Raw genomic sequence first — 6,909 nt, forward strand, 5'->3', positions numbered from 1 at the left:
TGCAGGAAATGGAAACCTGCAGAATGGAGTATGGGCGCAGATGTGAACGAGCCCTGACTGACACGTTTTTACAGCTGTTTACCTTATAAAAATGTGTCAGTCAGCGGACCCATTGACTCCAATGAAAAAAAAAATACTCTGTTGTGGCTTGAAAATGTCCCTCTCTGTTATTTCAAACAGACAGAAAAGCATGTAATTCTACGCTTTTATGTCCTTTACGCTGGGTTCACACCAGCACCTGAACTCCATTTTCAGGTTTCCGTCTTCTGCATGCAGAAGACGGAAACCTATCATGCCGAGTCTGGCTGTGTGCGCCGGTGAGCGTTTTATTCGCTCTGCGGCAAAACCATTTATTTATTTATTTTTTTAAGGGGAAAGCCGAACGCAGTCCCCCACTACCACAAATTATGCAGTCGAGTTTCCCGCATTTGGGGAAATCACAGGGGTCAGCACACCCGGAGTGCAATGGATGAGCCTCACCCTGGGAGAACCACCTTAGTGATCATGGTATCTCCCCTGCCAGGTAAGTATGAAACAATTTTTTTAAAACTGGGCACAGAGTACTGTTTTGTGCAGGAAACGGAAACCTTCAGAACGGAGAGGGGCGCAGATGTGAATGAGCCCTTACCCACAACAGATCCATGATGGACCATTCTCATTCTCCTTCACTTCTCTATGTGAATCGCTGCCAGACATCTGCAGCCGCTTATGCATCCTGTTATACAGTCCGTTTATTCCTCTGAGGAGCGAGCCCACCCTGCCCCCATTAACTACAACTCTGCCCTTTCTGCATGCTTGGAAGAAGGATGAAGAATGAGAAGGCAGAGGAGAGGAACTTTTCAAAAGGTAAGCACAAACTCCTCCATCTCTATCCTCTCCTCCCTTCCCTGGTCACAGCACTAGAGATTCTGTCATTGTGATCCCCTTAGGGAGTAATGTCTGCCCCTCCCTTACCTTGGCCCAGCAGGACTCTGCCATTTAGTGACATCTCCATGGTATGGTTTCTTTTATCTGCTGCTAGTCCCTGAACCGGGTATGTTGCCCTTCGGAGCAGCAGATAAAAGAAACCATACCATGGAGATACAGAAATAAATTTCCTGCACTCGAATTTATGCTTCCAAATACTGTGAACTTTTATTTACATCCGACAAAAACGTTTCGGTCATATACAGACCTTCTTCAGTTTGTCTTAAAAATACAAAAGAAATATAAACCAATTAACATAATATAAGTGGTTCCATCACATAGACAGGATATACAAACAATAGTAAACAACGAAACAATCAATTGGTGTTAAATATATAGCCCAAAAGGTATAGGGTATATAAAGGCATGTGCAGATCTGGGCAGTTTAGTTAGGGTATTAAACAATAGCACCATTTGATCAGTAAACAATAACAGAGTATGCACAAACAGGTACAATAGACATATTGAACATCATGATATACTGCCAAGCCGAATGGGATATGTCGTCGTACTTGTACTGAGGAATGGTGCCCAGCTTGCTAGACAAAATGCTATGTCCTATGAGTACAACAATATAACAAATCCTATACAATCTTACCGGTGGAGTATTGTGGAAGGTGGAAGCTTGGAAGGTGTCTAGGTCAGATGGGGTAATGGAGGTGAGGACGTGTGGGGTTAAATAGGGTGTTTTTGGCGCCAAGAGCCATCAGACCGGGAGCCCCGCCCCTAAAGGGGGCGTGGCCCCAAGTCCAAGGAGTCCCGGCGCCCCCCCGACATATTAAGGGAATTGATAAGGAGAGAGTGGAGTGCATTGGTGGTGAACAGTGGATACACAGGTTTCCCCGTGTCAGTAGTGCTGCCAGGAGTCCTCCAGTAAACAAAAGGAGGCCACTTCCGGTTCGTGAGTGCCACGACCGGAAGTCATGCGTTCCACAGTGGAACGCATAGGAAAATAGTGTGTCGGCCGGCATGAGTTTGCCGGTAATGCAGGAATACAAGCAGGCGTACAGGTGGATCTATAGATACATAATAGAAGGGGATGTGAAGCAAAAGGCAAGAAGAAAGGGAAGATAATAAAGTATAGAAAATAGAAATGGATATGTGTCTCAAAGTGGAACACAAGGAAGAACCATGCGTTCCAAGCTGGAACGCATGGAGAAATTAAAGGGACATGCATTCTATTGTGGCTGGAGATTTGTTGGAATTTTCTAGTAATATACGGGTGGCCTCAATACCTTTCTGATGTATTATTGAAGTATAGAGGCTGTTGACGTCAAACGTCACTAGCCAACATTCCTCTCCTAGTTTGGGTAGGGTCTTAATATGGTTCAAGAAATCCCCTGTATCTAATAAAAAAGATTTAGTTTTTTTTGACTAATGGAGTGAGTATTCTTTCTAATACAATGGCCAGGGGTGACAGAACTGAGTCCGTAGATGCTACGATTGGCCTCCCCGGGGGGTTTTCCCGGGGGTTTTTCCAATCGTTTATGTATTTTAGGGAGAACATAAAAGACAGGGATAAAGTTCCAGGTCATAGAGCACATACCCAAGGCCAGACGAGGGGGTGACAGAATTAAAACATTAAAACTCAGAGAGGCATTCTGGATTCATAAATTCCAAACACTCGAACCCCGCAGACTGAACCGCGATTATGACATTAGGAGCTTTTGTTGAGTTTTTGCTCAGACCTTTATTTGACTACTAAAATGATTTTTTCTTTTTCTGCAGAATCGATAATGACCTAGGAGGAAAATCATGGTGCCCGGGCAATCCTTACCGGTTCTCTCTGTTTTTTTCTAACACTGTATAGTTCGTTTTTCTCTGTGCCCCTCACCCACCTTTTTCCCCTTCCCTTTCCCCTTGATTTCTCTTTCCCCCTTTTTTTTTCCTCTCCCCTATTTTTCTACTTTGTTTATTCTCCTTCTTAGTATGCATGTCCCTTTAATTTCTCCATGCGTTCCAGCTTGGAACGCATGGTTCTTCCTTGCGTTCCACTTTGAGACACATATCCATTTCTATTTTCTATACTTTATTATCTTCCCTTTCTTCTTGCCTTTTGCTTCACATCCCCTTCTATTATGTATCTATAGATCCACCTGTACGCCTGCTTGTATTCCTGCATTACCGGCAAACTCATGCCGGCCGACACACTATTTTCCTATGCGTTCCACTGTGGAACGCATGACTTCCGGTCGCGGCACTCGCGAACCAGAAGTGGCCTCCTTTTGTTTACTGGAGGACTCTTGGCAGCGCTACTGACACGGGGAAACCTGTGTATCCACTGTTCACCACCAATGCACTCCTCTCTCTCCTTATCAATTCCCTTAATATGTCGGGGGGGCGCCGGGACTCCTTGGACTTGGGGCCACGCCCCCTTTAGGGGTGGGGCTCCCGGTCTGACGGCTCTTGGCGCCAAAAACACCCTATAGCCTGCAATAGAAATGCCAGATTTTTGCAATGCATTAGCATTATACTGCATTGCATTAGTGATCAGACCCCCTGGGGTTCAAGACCTTTAGGGGGTCTAATAAATGCAAAAAGAAAACAGTAGAAAAAAAAGTATTAAAAAATAAATTAAACCCCTTTCCCTAGAACACATATAAAAGTACTTAAATACTGTGAAACACCTACACTTAAGGTATCCCTGTGCCTGAAAACGCCTGCTCTACAAATCTATAAAAATATTTTTCCTATACGGTAAACGCCATAGCGGGAAAAAAAAAGTCAAAACTGCCAAACCCACATCCACCATCATCAATAAAGTTTAATTAGTGTTTCAAAAGGTAAACATAAAAAAAAACTGATGCAAATAGATGCACATCCGTTAATGGATCAGTCTCTTTGATGCGTAAATTGACATCAGTTTGCATCAGTTTTTTTTATTAAAATAACGCATTCGTTTAACTGATCAGTTAAACTGACGTAAAAAACATGATGTTAAAGCACCCTCAAAATGGTACCATTAAAAAGTACAGCTTTTCCTGCAAAAAATAAGCCCTCAACCAGCCCCATCAATAGAAAAATAAAAGATATGCCTCTCAGAGGAGGACTATGCAAAAATACACTCTACAGAAACTGCCCTCACAAAAGTCTAAAACAATCTCTTGATGGCTAAATCTAAAGGGAACTATTCACTACTTATTCTTCTGGATATCTCAGCAGCATTTCATACTGTAGACCACCAATTCCTCCTCACTATGTTTCACTCTGTTGGCTTTAGGGATATTGCTCTCTCATGGTTTTCTTCCTATCGGACAGCACATTTAGTGTATCATTCATGGTTGCTATTTCTTCTTCTCTGCCCGTTGTGGTTGGGGTTTCTCAAGGGTCGGTCCTAGGACCCTCCTCTTCTCTCTGTACACTTCCCCATTTGAACAAAATAATAGCAGATTTGACTTTCAATACCATCCTTATGCTGATTATACCAAACTATGTACTACTAAAGGACACTGGTGACAGTCTCTTTGCTGTCTCTAACATCTCTTTATCTGAAATTGAATCTTTCAAAAACTGAACTTCTTGTGTTTCCTCCATCTAGTATCTGACCTAACCCGGATATCTCCATTTCTGTCTGTGGCCTTACTATTACGTCTAGTCAGCATACTTGCTGTCTGGGGGTTGTATTTGACTCATATCTCACCTTTAAGAGACATATTCAGACGTTTGCACGCTCTTGCCACCTGCACCTCAAAAACATTGCAAGAATTTGCCCTTTTCTCACCATGGAAACGTCAAAAACCGTCATTGTTGTTCTGATTCTCTTTCGTCTTCACTACTGCAATTCTATTCTAATGGGGCTTCCTCTTACTAACCCACAATTTGTACAATTTACAATTTGCCTCTACAATTTGTCCTGAATGCAGCCACTAGATACATCTTTCTTTCTAACCGATACACAGATGCATCTACCTTGTGTCAGTCAATGTACTTGTAACCCATCCATCACAGAATACGATATAAAATTATCACACTCATCCACAAATCCACCCACAGCATTGCGCCCCCCTATTTCTCCACTGCCGTCTCTGTCTACCACACTAACCGTCCTCTCTGCTCTGCCAATGACCTTAGACTTGCATCCTCTGTTAACCAAACATCCCACTCCTGTCTTCAAGACTTTTCTCGAGCTGCACCGGTGCTCTGGAATGTTTTACCCGGTCAATCCGATTAATGTTTTACCCGATTAATCCGATTAACATCCTACAGCAATAGAAATGAGCGAACGGCATTCGATCGAATTGGTATTTGAACGAATATCAGGCTGTTCGAAGTATTCGATTCCAATCCAATACCATGCAACAAACACAGTAAAAAATTTTATCCCCTCCCACCTTCCCTGGCACTTTTTATGCACCAATAACTCTTCAGGGGAGGTGGGACATGAACTACGACAACGTAGGCATTGAAAAAAATTGGAAAAACCCATTGGCTGCCGAAATCAGTTGACCTTGGATTTATAAGAATAGTCGCCGCCATCTTCGTCTCATTTTACGGCTTAGAGACATAGGGACAGAGATCTGCAGAGAGCTAGATAGGGATTAGCTTCTGCTAGGCAGGAAAAAACTGAAGAATGCAGTTTTTATCTTTTCAGAGCTATTCTGCAGGGCGAGGAATCGATGTATGCTCAATCCAGATATCCACGGTGTTTGCCCCCAAACCCCAAAGTGGGATATACAGCAATTTTCAGGCTATATACACTCAACCCAGCTTTCCATGATGTGTACCCCCAAAATCTAACTGGGATAAGCAGCAATTGTCAGGCTATATATGCTCAATCAAAGATAGACAACCAACCAAAAATAAGCAACCTAAAATATATGCGTAAATGCATGGGTTCCTTTAAACTATACCAAGCCCTAAAGAAATCTGTGTCCTCACCATACACATAAATATCCACAAGAAAAACAATTGTGAGTATGACACTTAGTATAAAAGGAATATACTACACATCCAGTCTAGCTCAATAAACTTGTCATAATTTTATTTATTACATCATACACATATATAAAAGATGGACATTAGAAGGGGAATCTACAAATACAAACTGACTGGGTAAAAGTGAAGTGCAGCAGATGGTATGTAGTCCCTTTAAGTATTTACATACAATGGAATGCACATGGATTAAGCCAGAAAGGACCTCAGCACTGGAGTCCTTTATACACCGTGTGTGGGCATTATATACACATAGCAATAGTATCAATAGCTGCTGACGTATATATCATGAGTGGCCACTAAGTTATACACATTGCCACAACAGCTCAAAGAAAGTGCTAGAAGTTTAAAGTTACCATGTGGTCCAATATATCTCCTATCCTTTAAAGTAATAGCATTGATACACACACATTGGTGACTATAACAACATAGGTTCACATGTATCCTATACCACTATATACAGGTTTAATAGCAGTGTGGCTTACCCATGTTGCCAATATAGGAGGTATACAAGTCAGAACAGTCACTCACTCCCCAGTACCTGACGCGCGTTTTGGCTATGCAGCCTTCGTCATGGAGGCAGTGTGCTGTCTGTCCCCCTGTCCACATGTTTGGTGTGTCCATATTGAAGAGAAATTGTGCAAAAAATTATCGGATGCCTTTTCTCCTTACCCTTTTTTAAATGTGCAAATGAATGTATTAATAAAAGAAATTGTAATTTCCAAGTTTGCTTAAATTCCTCTGAAATGTATAAAAAGGTTACCGTATCTCTTAAAGCCTATGTTTTAGTATATCAGTGCTGCAGTTTTTAAAATGGAGTGATTTGGGGGGGGTTTCAAATAGAGAGACTTTTCAGAAATTTATGAACTTATTTGGGTATTATAAATATCTGTCTGAAAAGCAGTAAATTTCAAAGTATGAAAATCAAATTTTCCAAATTTTTGGCAAATGTTTCTATTATTTCATAAAAAAAATGCATCTACTAAAATCTGCTATTTGCATGAAGTGAAA

The 6,909-nt window shown here is 41.7% G+C and overlaps 1 non-coding gene across 1 annotated transcript; it reads right to left on the bottom strand.

The window, feature by feature from the left end:
• Window positions 1–368: 368 nt before the first annotated feature.
• Window positions 369–531, bottom strand: LOC142205517 (U1 spliceosomal RNA). Its single transcript, XR_012716506.1, has one exon. It is a non-coding gene; the product is annotated as a U1 spliceosomal RNA (small nuclear RNA).
• Between the last annotated feature and the right edge of the window lie 6,378 nt (window positions 532–6,909).

Source organism: Leptodactylus fuscus, chromosome 5, assembly GCF_031893055.1.
Source record: "Leptodactylus fuscus isolate aLepFus1 chromosome 5, aLepFus1.hap2, whole genome shotgun sequence".
Taxonomy (NCBI): domain Eukaryota; kingdom Metazoa; phylum Chordata; class Amphibia; order Anura; family Leptodactylidae; genus Leptodactylus; species Leptodactylus fuscus.